At 36.0% G+C, this 16268-nt stretch overlaps 1 protein-coding gene across 10 annotated transcripts in view; it reads left to right on the top strand.

Annotated features, from left to right (window-relative positions):
- Positions 1-16268, top strand: part of SEMA6D (semaphorin 6D) — a 589434-nt gene that overhangs the window by 97194 nt on the left and 475972 nt on the right. The window contains exon 3 of one of the 10 annotated variants that reach the window (XM_072345108.1): positions 10813-10949. The exons of the other annotated variants lie outside the window; for them this stretch is intronic. The gene's annotated coding sequence lies outside the window, so the exon portion shown is untranslated. The remainder of the gene's footprint in view (positions 1-10812; positions 10950-16268) is intronic. 10 annotated transcript variants of the gene reach the window in all.

Here is a 16268-nt window from a genome sequence, read left to right as displayed (position 1 = left end):
CAAAAGCAACAATTTAAAATCTTACTTTTCATGCAGGAATAGTCTTCCTGCTTTCTGCTATTAAGAAATTGGATGTAATTGCTTGTCAGTAGGTAGTTGCTTGGGAAACACATGAATCTAGGGAACAAAAGAGGGGAAAAAAAAATACAGCTTGATTTAAGCACAGAAAACCTGTTAGTTGAGCAGAACTCAGAATTAAAAATGTTACAAAATTCCTAGTAAGCCTGCTAATTGCGTACAGTGGCTATGCTGAAGCTTGAATTTCATTGTGTGATAAAAGAACAATATATTGTATTTATGATTTTCTTAATAATAAGAATTCTTTCTCATAAGATCGTAATATTTAGATATGACTGGAACAATACCATGCTCCTCTTTCTTTCACATTGAAAACAATTGTACTCATATGTATTTGAAACTTTCATTTTTAATTATCTGACAAAGCTAAATGTTACCTTCCAAGAACTGAATGTTTTGATCCATAATCATTTTTCTTTCCACTTAGATGATTCCACATAATGCAAGAGTTTTGGTAGTTATTAAACTGTGAATGATGTTTCCCTTAGAGATTAATGTACGATCTTAAATATTTTATAAACATTTATTCATAAATATATGTAAATCCTAGAAGCTATGCTAAGGTACATGCATGATGTGGAGGTTGTCTAAGACAGCCAGCATGGCTTCACCAAGGGCAGAATGTGCCTGACCACCTTCTATGGTGGAATGACAGAACTGGTGGATGAAAGGAGGGCAACTGATGTCATCTATGTGGGTTTGTGCAAGTCCTTTGTCATGGTCCCACATAGCACCCTTATTTCCAAATTGGAGTAATGTGGATTTAAAGGCTGGATTATTCCGTAGATAAAAAATTGGTTGAACGTGAACAGCCATAGGATTGTGGTCAACAACTCTATTTCCAGATGGTGTCTGTTCATGAGTGGTATCCCACAGGTCTTGGGACCTGTGCTCTTCAACATCTTACCAGTGATATTAATTATGGGATCAAGAGCACCTTCTGCTAGTTTGATGACACCAAGCTTCAGTTGATACAATAGAAAGATGGGATGGCCTGCTGAAGTACCTGGGCAGAAGTGGGCCCACATTAATAAGGTTCAACAATGTTCTCAGTATTATTTGCTCTATGGCAATCAACAGGACTTGTGCTAGTTGCTATGGGAAGAAATATAGAAAAAACATAGGTCTTTGTTTCCCCAAGGTAGGCATCCTTAATGCAAATCATCAGCTTTTTTCAATCTGTGATTGGTGCTCAGAAGCATCATTAGGATACTGGAAATAACACAGTAGTCTCAGCATAGATCTGTCCTCCTGTTGTGAGTGAAAACCTTCAGCTACCTTTTCTTTATCAGGTGGCATATCTGGAGATGTTTCTTCGGTTTGCCATGCTGTCTTTTTGTACTTGACAAAGTTACAACTGGGTAGCTCCATCCAACAGTACTTAAGCTTTTCAGGTTTCTACCTCTCCTTTGAGTTACTTTCTCAGTATATGCAGTTGCATTTTTCCGAACTTTTATTTATTTTCTGCAATACTGCTAGGCAACGTGTTTCTGGCTACTATATCATAATTTTCAGACTTTTAACTAAGAGAGAATTCCTGATAGTTCCTTACTGTTGTTGCTTTGGAAGCTACATGACTAATATCACAGATTTTAGAAGTCACAAAAATTTATTTAATTATTTATTTTTAAAGCAGAAACCATAACTGTGAGATTGCAGTTTGTACTGGAAAGCTAAAAGATGTTTAATCTATGCTGATTTGTTTGTAGACAGATTGACATTTTTTCTTTTCCCTTAAAGTGTGAAATTTCTCATTAAACAAGGGTAAAAATGCCTTGAACAAAAGTAGTTTAGACCTTCTTTTTTTTTGAGCAATAGTTTCTTAATCTCTTTATGAGTTTTCAGGTCATGTTTTAGTCAGCAAAACAAATACACTGCTCAGTGTTGTAGGCAATGATAACACCAGGACAAACACAGGAAATGCTTTTATTAATATGATCTAAGTATTTAATTGCCTTTCTTGTAGTTTAATCTTATCTTTACACATTGAAGCAGTGCATATTGTACACTTCTGATTCTCAAAGGACAGCTTTTCATATGATGTTATAGAATAAGACGTTATCACCACAAACCTGACAGACCTGTAAGCTTGCTTGTCAGCAGAAGGGCAAGAAAGTTTGTTGTAATTATGGAGAAGATGTACAAAAGATCATAGTTTGCAAAAGACAGTGCTGAATGCCTTTATAATTAAAGAAAAGGGATGAAGTTAGGATGTGCTGTTAATGCTGGGTTCCTAAGAGAAATGAAGTGTCAAAATCTAATAAGTCTCAAATAAGAGAGCTTGATCTTCAGATTATACATTTACAAACAGCTTAAAATTAAAGAAACAAAGCTTTAAATTCTGATTGATGAAAAGACTGTTATTAAAAAGTCTAAATTCCTCAGTTTTGGTGTCATACTTAGTGTAAGACCATGTTTGTGAAAGCCTGGTGTGCAAGTCTCTCATAATTACAGAATCCATTCACTAAGCAAGCAATGTCTGTTACCTGTATGATCATTCCCTACAAATATGGCCAGCATTTTCCCTTACTTTTTAAAAAATTACCTCTGTTCATTCTTTTAAAGCATATTACAAAACACTGTGTGCTATAGAGGTCCCAGAACAAGACAAAAAAATAATAAGTAGGCATAAATTATCACTCTGCCAATAGCTGCTGTACAGCTTGCCTAGGGGTGTGCTATTATTTAGGCTGCTAAAGACAAGAAGCCAGGCTAAGTTTTCACACTCTTGTATAAACTCTCTCAAAAGACTGTTCTGTTTCAATCTGCATGCAAAATGGCAATTAGTAGGTAATGTGAATACAACTTCATGCATAAGCCTCAAATTAAAATACCATTATGCAGTTATACAAAAATATTAATACATACATCTTTAAATAATTAAACAAAAATTCTAACCCTCCTCTAAACTTAGAAATACCACATAAACGTTAATTTCAAATTCCTTACAAAACATAGTAACTTTCCCAATTTTCTGAAGGCAATTCAAAGGGCTATTTTAGAAATACTGTACTAGTCAGCTAAGAAAGATATCCTTTAATAAATTTTGAATTGTGTGTTTCTTAACCTTCTCATCTGTAATTTTATTGCAGAAGTAGAATTGTGTCATGTTAGTTCTAGTTAAAACCTGCTGCAGGCCAATATCAGTGGCGTAGTGTATTTTGACCTTGTGTAACACATTTGTTTAATGTAACCAGCTTATATTGTCTCAGTACTGGCACATGCAAGAGAACAGTATGCGTTTTCTGATATATGCCACTAAATTACAGGGAATTTTGTTTTATCCTTTTGCTATTTTCAACAAGTCATTGAAAACTGGCATCTTCTTTTCCATCATGAATTTTCCAGATAACAGTGAATTGCTATTTTATTGTAGCTGTTGAAAGTAGCAGTGAATTGACTTGCATATCCTTTGTAAGACCAACAGTTTATCAGTGTATATTGAACAATTTTTAAAATACTGTTTGTTCTACACTAAATTTTACTAGCAGATCTGCAATTGGGCTTCCATCAACTTTTGTAAAAGCTAATTAAATGAAAGAATGTAATTTTTAGTATCATTTATCCATATAACCACTTTAAATTTTTCAAGGGCAGGAATCCTGTTTCTTCTGTCTCAGATTTGGATGAGTGTGTCATCCTTACTATAGTGGAATCACTTCTAATTTACAACAGTTGAAACCGGGCTTTAGGATAGAATTATTTATTTGGTAACAGCATAAAACAATAAGCATCTGCTCCAGTTCATCTTGTGCAGATTTATACATGATAAGGGTGAGCGCTTGGGAAAGGTGAAGACAGTATTAGTATTGTTATGTGTATTTTTCTATATGCCCTGTGCTTGGTTTTTGAGCTTGAAGAGTCTATTGGGAAATCTAAGAACTCTTATCAATTACTCTAATACTAAATTCATTGAGACACAGCTCTTGTAATACTTTGTTCTTGGTTTTGATTCAATTATTTTGACATTTCTGAAATGAGCCTAGAAATGTCTCTCCACTGGGGGATACAAAGGCAAAAAGAACAACATAATACAGAAGTCATGAAGAAAGCTTCGTGAAAAGCCAAGATTTGAGAAACAGACAGGTGGAACGTTTCTCATTTCCTGCTGTCCTATCTCAATATACTTCAACAAGTGAACCGTATTTTACCATCAACATCTTCCATACAACGATAGCAGTGTTTGCTCTGATCAGTGATCCTTTGCCTTTTACCGAGCTGAGCATAAAAGATTTTGAAAAATGGAGTGAGGGAAAGAAAAGCTAAGGATTTCTTCAGGGACAAATCATCTTAAAATACTGCAGCTCACACTTAGCTGGATTACTGCAAAGGTCTATCTGCTTTCAACTGCTTTTTATGTCATTTGATGGAATTTAAAGCAGTGTTGTAAGAATGAGATAGGGATAATAAAAATGTTATGAGAAAATGTGGATGTTTCTTTCCTTCTGAATTTGAGACTGAAAAGCTTTGTATGCTTTCACATTCTTAATATGATTTAATTGTATTAATCCAATTGTTAGGTATCAATTTCTTGCTTTCTGTCTCCTAGTTTACATCAAAGTCTTGGTTCAAAACCACGAATTTCTTAGTTTAACAGGGAAATGACACATAGGAGTCACTCTGCACAACCAAATCAATTTCTGTACCTGTTTGATCTCAATAAGGAACTTTTAATCTTGGCTGATGATCTGTGTGACTGTGGGTGCATAGATTACATTGATTTTTTGGGGCATGGCCCATTACAGCTTAGTTTATTGGATGAAGTTTCTGGTCTGTGTGATATGTGTGGCCCACCATTGGATAGCTTCATGATAAAAGGGTGTGATAGCACTTAATCTTGGATTGCTTTACTGGGAATTGTAATATATTTGTGTGCTTTTGATGTTAATGTGATTTTTTATTTATTTTTTTAAATTATTTGTCGTATATTTTCAATTGTCTTATGTTCACGTTGCCAGTTTTGGGCAAGGCTACTGTTCGTCTGGCTTTCCTAGGCAAGTCATTTTGATGTGAGATGTACTGCCTATATGTGTTTTCCAGTTTTACAACATTAGGATTTCTGACATCTTTCAGCTTGGTCTGTACTCTTCTTTCTCCTTGTTTAGACAAGTGCAACTGTAGAAGCCTTGGAACTGTTCAGTTTTTGACTCAAATATCTTCTTTCTGGTTAGATATTGGTCAGCTCTGAGCATCCCTTGCAGACCTGTCATGTACCAAGGAGAGAAAGAGCAAAGCTCTTAGTCTTGTGGTAAAGCAAGCTAACCTTGTGGTTTACCTGTGCTATATGTGCGTGGAAGATCTGCCAGTCTTAGATTCACCAGTTTCACTGAATATATATTGCATAATGCATGAGCATGAATTCATGTCTGTTGCATCATGATTTTTTTTCTTTTAAAATAGATTTTTTTTGTTTTGTTTTTGTTTTTTTGTTCTGATATGCTTTGTATTTAAGCATTTTGTATTATGTAGTGACTTGCTGGATCCTGTGAAATTGTAACCCGTATGGGAGAAGGCTCTCCTTAGGTTTGCAGTTATACTTAGCTTGGTATATCTGATAGAATCATTTTAAGCCTGTAGATAAATGATTCTATTGATTTTATTTTTTGTCAGCAGACTCTAAGTTTAAGTCTGTAGAATGAAAGAAGACTATATTAGAAAAAAACCCCTAGGATTTACCCTTCCATCAGTATCACTGCACATCTGTAGGTAAGTTGGACAAAAAATCTGTTTTTAAAAATAACTACCTTAACTGAAAAGACGATACTGTTAGGAGTCTCTAGCATAGTGAAAATCACAAAACTAAGGACAGATCTATGTCACTAGTGAAGAACGCTTCCAATCACAAACGTATTAAGTGCAGCTCAGTATCATTTGGGTATGTTGTCAGGCTGGTTATGGGTTTTTTTGTTTTGTTTTATTTTTTTGTGAACAGTTGAAGCACTGAGCTCTCAAGGAGATAAAATTCTCTTCTCTATGCGTGTCATCTCCACATCAGGTTAAGGTCACTTGAAAGACAGCACCAGGGGACACTGCATTATGGCTCTGTGTACAGAGAGCCGATCTATTGATAAGCAGGGGATTTTGGCTTATAGACTAGCCATTCTGTGGTGGTGCAAATATTTACTCAGAAGTGGAATACAAAACAGTACATGAAGAGTGAGCTTTTATTTCTTTTGGGACTTTTTTCTTTTCTTCTTTTGGAAAAATCCATTAAAAGCTTTTCTTTCATGTAGCATATCAAGGTTGCACTGGATAAATCAGATCTGTGTGTACTTCCAACAAATGGAAAAAAACCTGTATTTTGTATGCTAGTTGAAATTGTTATAACGCTAAAGACATATGGTTAGTTTTGTAACAAGCCTACAGATCATCTGTAGAATTCTAAGAGGTGCACTTTGCCATCTAAAGTGTATAGTGTCTGAAGATAACAGAAATCTCTAATGGTGTGGACTATACCAATGATTTGATTTGTAGATGGTCGATTTTTTTTGCATTTCCTATTCCATATAAAGTGTAGGTACCCAATGGCCTTGTAGCTCATACCAATGATACTGCATCATAGTCATGTTCTATAGTGTTACATCTGTTATTGGAACCTTGTAATGATAGAATATTCTGAGCTGTTAAAGACCCACAAGGATTGTGTCCAACTCCTGGCTCCACATAAGATCTCCCACTGTTCAAACCATAATTCTAAGGGTGTTGTCTGAATTCCCTTGAAATGCAGAAGCTTGATGCCATGACTGCTGCCCTGGGCAGCCTGCTGCATGCCCACCATTGTCTGGTGATGAACCCTTTCCTCACACCCACATAACCCTCTTGTGATGCATCTCCTTGGATCCCGTCACCAGAGAAAATAGATCAGCGCCTGCCCTTCCACTCCTCTCATGACTGTCACATGATTTTTGACTTTGAATATAGTTATATATTATGTACTTGGACACTTTCTAAGCAAGTAGTTCAATTCTGTATCATCTTGGTATTATTACTAATTTGATCAAAATAGATAATTTTTCAAATGAATTATGAATGCATTTTCACATGTTGAAGATATTAGATTTTAATTCTCTTCAGCTGCATACTTTCCTGCTGCCCCCAGCCTATCTCTGGGTAAAGGGAACAGAAGGACCATGCCACGTTTACTGATTCAGGAGCAGCAGCCTACAGTGTTTTCTAGAAGTGGATTAGATCTTGCTTTGGTACCATGTCTTGAATTTGTACTAAACCTGGCAAGGTGCTAGGAGGCGTTAAACCTGCTGTGTGGGGGGTTTGCTTCAGTGAAGGAATTGTCAGGACTTGATCTGTGTGAAGAGCAAGACTATGATTTATGAATGATCCTGGTTGTTTGAATATCCTTCATGCTTTTATTGGTGAATATGTGTAGATTTACTGGATAAATGACTTTGGTATATAGTCCATCTTTCCTTTCTCACTGGAAATTTCTCCTATTATTTTCAATCAACTTGTTAGTCTTGCAGTAACACAGTTCTGTGTGAAATTTTTTTGTTTTTGTTCATTGTTTCTTCTTATGCTTCTGAACCTTAAGTACTCTGTCAAAATGATGTTTTATTGACCCTGTACCAAAAATTTGGATTGTCTTATGCTTCTTGAACACTCACATACTGTAGCAGATCTGCAGCGTGTAATGGTTGAGCTTGTAATCATGATTAGGTTACAAAGATAATTCCTGTTTTTATGTTTCTTTAAATGAAGATAAAAACAGTTCTTGCTTTACAGTGGTATGATGTCATGAAAAAAAAGCTAGATATTGTAAGCAAGACAAGGAAGTTTGTCATGTTACTTTTTGTTTGAGTCTCGAGGATGGCCGAGATGAAGCAGAGATAAGCAGTTTTGATGTCTGCTGTTAGATTTTGTCCTGTGAGAATACATTTTGCTAGCAAACACACTCTTATCTGTCATACAACATACACTGAACAGAAGACTGGCAGTTTTCCTGTGAATGTCGCTTCAGGTTCTCCAAGTTCTTTGCAGATGATGAGTGATCCCTGTAGCAGCTGCAAAATAGAAGTGAAAGGGTACTGTTAGTCATATGCCATCTGTGGAGATGGGGTCCTGGGGCAACTGATGTTGCAACTGTGAATTCCCACTAACGCAGCCTGGCTGGAGTTGCAGTTGCTGACTTCTATTTTATGAAATGAGTTTCCTATCAAAAATACTTTGGGGATGAAATATGTTTGAAGCATCTCAGGGTTGTAGGGAAAAAAAAACAAAACAGTCCTTTAAAATCCAGTTCCAAAGTAGTCTTTTTTTTTTTTTTTTTTAATTCTATTTTTAAATTTTATTATAAACCTGCATTATTCCTACAAACTCTCTTCTCCAGGTAATAGGATGTACTCTGTGTCTCCAGACACATTTAAAAGTTCCTGTCCAAGCCTTCACTGGTAGGTGTGCAACACCAGGCAATGCACTTTGCTGAAGGCTAAGGTTAGTGGCTCAGTAAATAAAGCCCCAGTGAAAGGAAAGTAGATTCATCCTGTATGCCCAGTAGACTGAGAACAAGTTGACACATTGGAATGTCTTAATATTGGCTCAAGGGCCTTTTCTGAGTCTTTCTTTCTTTGTTTCTATATTATGTATTGAAAAAGTAACTGAACAAAAGCAGATCTATCTGAATATGTTATGAAAGAGATGCCCTGCTCATACTCTTCCTTGTTGTCCAAAGTCTGAGGTATTTGGGAAATCTGCAGTTAGCAAACTCTGTTCCTACCTTAAGTGCTAATTTTAATATGCACATCATGTTTGAAAAATGTCAGCAGAAAAGACTGAATAATACTTGTTGCGTATTCATCTGAAGTACATAATTGCTCCAGCTGACATGTATGAATGCACTTTCATTATCGTGTCAAGAGGACACTTTGTGCTTGCAAATGAACAATGTTTGGGGTTGGCAATAAAATGGGAAGCACTTGCTTAAATAAAGTTTATTACAGCTTTTTAGAAAAATGTAATTATGAAGTGTTCATACTAGATGAGAACACTGTTTCTGAAGTGTTAACTTTAATACAAAAATAGAGTAATGTTTTAAAGGGCAAGACTGCATGGTGTTCAGGTTTTACTAAAACAAGCACAATACAAATGTAAAATAATGCAATTATGTACTTGTCCACACAATCCTCATTGGGTTCATGAGCAGGTCCCACAGATTGACCAAGGACTGGCAACAGCCTATACCTTCCTAAATCAGTCCACTTGTTTAGTGACCATGGGTAGAAAATGAATGCATGTGGTTGTTTATTCAGAGCTCTTTTTGAAATTTGGACATTCAGTGGTGCTGGTTGACCTCTGGCCTGTTGTTTCGTGTTGTTTCGCTCTCTGCAGATATTACTCATTACAAGAAAATAAATAGAATTTTCTTTTTGTCTCAACATAAGTATCCAATTTTCATGGGGTAAACACTTTCAAGGCTGCCAAAATTTCTCTAGGTTCCAAGACATCAAAGATGGTATTCAAATTTATGAGCTGCTGGCTACTAGTGTTGTGCCTGGCCTATTTATTATACAGGACACATGAGTTAGGTTATGATTCTGACTCATGAGTTGCTCTTGGTTTAAATCAAGGACTGGTGAATTATGGGTTACAGTCTCTGGAGAAGCACTGCATGAGTCTCCTGTGTAATCTGTAAATGTCACCTCTTCTGTAGATTTAAGCGGAATAGGAAAATGTAGGGCAGAAAGCACCAGCTGGTTGAGCAAGAAGGAGATCTGCTGGAGAGTGTAGACTCAGCTGGTGGTGGACAGAGCAGTCAGGACCAGCTGGCAGCAGTGGGGAGCCACCCATCTGGGGGCTAGAGACTGAGTAGAGCAAGAATAGCCAGGAAGTATATTGATTCATCACCTCCATGAGACGACCTCAGCCAGCAAGGCTGTGATGCAGCCTCTGGCATCAAGTGAAACCTGAAGTCCTGAGGGAGCACAGATGTCAGCATTATGTTTCAGTGTGATGAATTTCTTCTTGTAGGTACCGTTTTTGCACTACCTCATGCTAGAAAGAGTGAGTTTGATCCATACCACAGTCAGCAGTTAACAAAAAATTCCTTAACAAGTGATAAAAAGAAAAATGGAAGAATGCTCTCCAAATAGGAGAGTTTCATAATTCGATGTTTTCCTCTGTTCTTTAAGGCTTTTTCAGAAATTTCAGCCATACTGCTGTGCTTAAAAGACCAATGTTTGCCTCAGCAGTGAGGCAGATTTTGCACAGAGGAAATAATTCAAGTCCTGTGAAAGCTCTGTTTTCCAGTTATAGAGAACTTGTATGTATTACCCTATCACTCCTGTATAATTTGTCTGCATTTGAAAAATTCAGTAATTTTTCCTCTGCAGATATGTTAATACTTGTCCTTTGTGTGGAAATAAGAAAAATAAGATAAAGCCATTTAAAATTTTTTTGCTGTTCTGTGGGACAGGAACTTCTCAATTAAATCTTGTCTGCTCTGCAACTGTATTCTACATCTATTTTTCTTCTAAGTTTTTAAATAATCTCTTGGTTATTTAGGAATGCTCCTGTAAGCCTTTTCCAGCAGTCCTCATAAGACTTGTAATGTGAGTGCTGCCTTTCAGTGAGGCTTCTCATAAAAGAACATTTCTGGTTGATGTCCACAGAATTGCATATCTTCCAATGGCCTTGTAGGATATTGATGAGTTCTAGCTCTGTGAGATTGCCTTTCCATTTCTGGGCTGTTAACCAGAATTTTCCTTTTACTGTTATTTTTTTCAGTGATTTGACTAGACCGTACCTGTAAAGAGGCCGCAGTTATATCTTGAGGTAAAGGCTCCAAAAGATGAAAACAAAAACAAAACAAAACCAAAACCCAAACCACCACCACCAGGCTACTCATCTCATTCTTGGCTAAAGTATGTTAAAGTCTAATTATCTTCCTGTGGAAATTTTGCTTCTTATTTATAACTTCAAGTCTGATTACTCCATTTTCCTCCCACCTGGTTTTTGTTTTTGTTTGTTTTTTTTTTTTTTTTTGCTCATGTGTGTAACTTCAGAAGGCATTACTACAGACTCAGGAATTCGGCAACTCTGTTTTAATTTCTATAATATTCACTTTTTAAGGTTATGACAGCGAGTTATACTGTTGCTTTAGCACCAGACAAATGTAAGGCTTGGTGGTAGCCGACTGGGATTAAACCTTCATGGAAAGCTCACAGCTCCACGGTCATCTCTAGCTGCTGCCATTTTTCCTTTCTTTATGGTCTAAAGGGGGAAAAAGGCTCTGTTTCTATGAAAACAATATTGCATTGTATGTATCTGTGCAAGAAGACATAAAAGAACAGGAAAGTTTAGCCCACACAAAACATGGTTCTGCCACTGACGGAAAAGATTCAAAGCTACTCTATTGGAAATACAATATTCATAGAGAAAGAATGGCTGTAAAACTAGCATATAAGCTTAATGACTGCGTACTTAATTATTTCACTATTAGCCACTAATATGCACTCTGCATTTGTGAGAAGAGCGAGAGATCTATGGATATATTCTTTCACTTTCCGCTATTGAAGAGAGATTACAATTCTGTACAGTTTAGTTTTCAGCACATAAACTCTTATGAAAAATGAAAGGCATCACATACAATTCTGCACTGGTAGGAAAGGAAAAGGGAATTACAATATTTTGCTTTAGGACAGGAGAAACTGGAAACAGAATCACTAAAGACATGTAAGTAATCTGTTTATTTCACGTGCAGGAGTGCAGTGGGGAGCATAACTGGATTACAGCTAGTATGCTTCGTGGTTTTAATTATAAACTGGTAAGAGGACTGTAGAAGAGTTATTCAAGTCTTTGTTTTCAAGTGATATCTTAGATGGTTTGAGTAAGTTCTGTCACAATAAAAATAAATAAGGTGTCAGTCATAGCTCAGCCTTTTGCAAAAATCAAATAACTTTAAGTGTTTTAAATGTGAATTCAGCACTTTCCTGTGGTTAGTTGTACCACTGGGTAATGTGTGAGCTGCACCTAAGGAGTGGGTGAAAATTCTAAAGAGAGGGTGATCAAATAGGTTGTGCCCAGTAGCAGTGTGGAGCTCATGCAATGGAGTATGTTGTACTTGGGAGATAGGCTTAAGATGTGGAATATATATATATGTGTGTGTATATATATGTGTGTGTGTGTGTGTGTATATATATATATATATATTAGTAGAGGGACAGCAAGAGGGGGCATCACTGAGGAGATTTTATTTTATTTGACTGGAAAGTGAAGAAATGGAAAATGTTAGATTTCTGTTCCATCAAGTATATGAAGACATTTTGTTTTCACTTTGCCTTATCACCAATGAACTCCTACCAGAAGTTAATGATTTAAAAAGTATAGGATCTTCTGATGCTGGTAAACTCTGCACTGACCAAGGAAACTGATGAAATACTTTAATTCCATATATCAGTTTTAATGTTCTGGTCAGAAGTTTAATAGTTTATCTGCAACCTCAGTTAACCTTGAATTTCATTCCAATATTGTGCCACTGGAAGATCTCAGCAGGGATGAAACAGTGATTGCGATAAGTGAAAATTGAGTTATGGAATGTGGACAGAGCAGAGGAACAATGAGTAATACACAGTGGTTACTGAGAAGTTCAGAAGAGCTAGGTAATCTAGGTAAGAGGAATTAGTGTCCTTCAGTAATTGAACTACAAAAAGAGGATGAGGAGATAAATGTTTTCCAGGTTATGACAGAGAGGGAAAAGACAAGCCAGAGTCAGCAAGCTATAGTGTCTGGGAAGATGGATGTGCAGAGGAAGTTTTCAGTGCCAGATTCGGTGTTTACCAGATTACAGACCACAAGGCTGAGGTGACAGGCAGGTAATGTTTGAGATTTGCAGGACAGGTTGATCAGATGTAGAAAGATGTTATTAATGTAGAACACTCACTATACTCTAAAACGTCTCCTCATCATAACTGTAAAGATTCCCTTTATTTTTTATTTTTTATTTTTTTTCAGTGCAGCAGATGCAACTTAACTTGGCAGCATACTCACCTGATTTAACTCTTTTCACCAAACTTTCCTAGGGCGCATCATAATGTGACACACCACCAAATTATAAGGAATCTCTTTTTCCTTTGCCTCAAAATAACACCTACCTAAAAGCTTGCATGGATTTTGTAGATTGTTTTCTGGTTCTCTGGTCATGGTTATGAGTGACAATAATCATCAGGGACAATACAGGGTTTTAGGTTGGTAACTTAGAGCATATTTGTGGGTACAGACTATTAGTAAACAGAAAGTTCTTTTAAGAGAAGTATCAGAGAGTTAGGAAGATGAGAGTGAAATCATATTGGGGAAAAAAAAAAGGTATGAAAGGTATATCTGAATGTTCCTTTATGAACATTTGCATTTTGTTGTATGTTTTAAAGGAAAACTGTTACTGAGATGGAACATTAGAATCCATGGTAATTATAGAAGACTATGAAGACTGTATTGTAAGGCAATTTTCTGTTTTAGAATAGACGATATTTTGTATATAAAGAGAGTATAGCAAATTTTCAGTCTCTTTCAGATTTGAGTTTTTAGGTTAAAACATGTTTTTATTGCCAAACACTGAATCATCAGTGAAAATCAATTTTGTGAAACTTTATCAGAGATGCTGAACTTCTGTCTCAATGCACATTACTTTTGGTCAGAAATCTGCATGGTTTTCTCAAGGTTATCTTTTAAAGCCCAATGATCCAGGATTGTTCTTTGCTAATAGGAAGGAAAACACTAATAGCAGAAAGCTCATATTTCAAGTAACTCCACTTCATCTGAAATCAAAAGAATTGCAAGCTATGGAAAAGTTCAGAAAAGCCCATTTAATTTTCAGCAGCCATGAATGTAAATTTTGTTTTGTGGAATAATGCTGTGAACCAGAAAATCAAAGGGGTCTGAATTTTTACTTTTTATTTTTATTTATATGCAGAAAATATACCCCCTGACTTCTAAACTCCTTATCATTTTCTTAATATTGGTTCACATGAAAATTTGTGTGGCTTTTTGGCTCTTCAGCTGTTCTCTGCTGATGCAGGTTAGGGTGGTCGTTTCAATTTGGTATATTCTTTTTATTTCTGATTAGCTTGGATGTAGTCACTCTTTGAATGACTCTCATCAAGTGACTTGAGACTAAGATGCATTTAGCTTCAACAAATCTGATCTCAGATATTATTCATTCATTCATTTAAATTACACTGTTCACCTGAATGTGGTACTCATTTGCCAAATGCTGAAGTATAATTTCATTCTTAAGTCAAAGGCTGCTCAACTTATTCACGCTGGAATAAAAATAGCGAAGGCTGACATAGACTTGGGTATAAGTTCTATACATGTACACCTCTCGAGACTCTGGGGTTAGAATGTAGTCAAAGTCAGTTTTTTTCCCCTCTATTATTTCAATTTCCCCTCAAATTTATCACCAGGAATGAGGCCTCTGTTACTCCATATGACTTTAGTCTGATGCTTTGCAATGCACAAGGAACTTTATCCCATCTGGAAAGAGTTTAATTTCTGGTGTTCCTTCAGCAGTCAACAGTATATCCTTGCTGTGTAGTCATAGCTAGGCCCTTGTTTATAATGATACTTGTCACTGTAATAAAGTACAAAAAACAACTAGGTAAACTTGGCATAGTTGGTATGTTTTATTGATACTACTGCCCAAACTAGTGAATGTTTGGGGAACTCGTTCCGTCTTTTCAGCATGTTGTGTCTGATGTTGCATGTATTGGCTTGAAAAGCATTTTGAAGTTCTGACTGTACAGTGATGATGTATGTGTACTAAGGCTGTCGTATATGAGACTGATTTACTCTGAGTGAATGAACAATTCTGTAGTCAAAGTGAGAGATATATTAGGCAAAGACGGAAATAACACCTCCAGCAGTGAAGGTTATTGAGTAACCCAAGCTGACTCTCACTGCATTCCTTCATAATGATGTTGGCCATTACAATGAAATAGTCTATTAAGGGAATAAAAGACTATCAATAAGTTATTTAAATGTCTGCTGCTGAACCTATAATAGTTATATGGTACCTTTTAATGGCAAGTAAGATACTTCACCTTATGATGCAACTGGTTAGGAGAAAAACTCTTCCTTTTGTGTTTTATATCAAACTCAGGGTGAAGGCGGAGTTATACTCTTTTGCCTAATGTGCATTTATTCTCATGATAATCTTGCAATTTTCATAAGACTTGCAATCATGAGTGGAATGAGGTAGTACAGAGGTTAAATTACCTCTCACCCTAAAGTTGGCGGAGGATATTGGATGATTGGCTCAGCGTGATGCACATTAGGGATGACTAAGGTGTTGCATAATACAGTTCTTGGCTTTTGGCTATGGAAAGAATTCTAGCCCTATTTCTAGTGGTATAGCTGTCTGGGAAATAATTTAAAGCTTTTTGGAATGATTCAATTCTACTGGCAGTCTTTAAACTCAGATTGTCCAATTTTATATTGTCTGCTGAGGGCCTACAGGAGTTCTTAGTAATAGCTGAAGCCATTAATACAGTGTTTTTTCAGTTGAAGAATGTGTATTTTTAACTTTTTTATGCAATGTAGAATTCATTGGAATTTAAGTACTGTTTTTTGTTTTTTATTAATCTGTAGAAGAATAAGAGATCAAATTCCTTTTAAACAAAGCAGACAGTCTAAACTTCCCAAAGACCTCACTTACATGACTAAAGACATGAAGAAATGACAGGTTTTCAGTGATCAATTAGATTTATTTCAATAATTTAAAGAAAGAATGGGTGTAAAGCACAGTTTGTTTTAAAAATATTTTGCAGTCTTTCTTGATTATTTTTTTCATGAGATTATTGATTCTTCCTTTTAGAAATTGTAGTTAGGTAACGAATTGTAAGGGTTTGAATGATAGTCCTTAAGTAACCTATTGAATGCTTATTATGCAATTATTTTTATCTCACAGAAGATTATTTTTCATTATTTTCACCCAGTCCATATGACAATAACAAGAAATCTCCAACTCAGCAGAATGCAATGCTATTAAAACATGCAATTAGCAATTAAAAGCCTTAAGAGAGGAAAGTATTTCAAGGAAAAGTCTGTACTGAAAGAAATTAGAGGGCCTATTAAAATTATTAGGATAATACAACTGTGGTTTGTAGTTGAGAATGCAGAGTGTTTTCTGAGTGCAAAATGTCCCTCCAAATTGCCAGTCATGCAGAGTTAAATGCAGAGTTCCACTT

The sequence above is a fragment of the Excalfactoria chinensis genome, chromosome 10 (genome assembly GCF_039878825.1).
Source record: "Excalfactoria chinensis isolate bCotChi1 chromosome 10, bCotChi1.hap2, whole genome shotgun sequence".
In the NCBI taxonomy this organism is placed as follows: domain Eukaryota; kingdom Metazoa; phylum Chordata; class Aves; order Galliformes; family Phasianidae; genus Excalfactoria; species Excalfactoria chinensis.
Note: the sequence above shows the minus strand (reverse complement) of the source record. Positions and strands in the feature narration are given on the sequence as shown.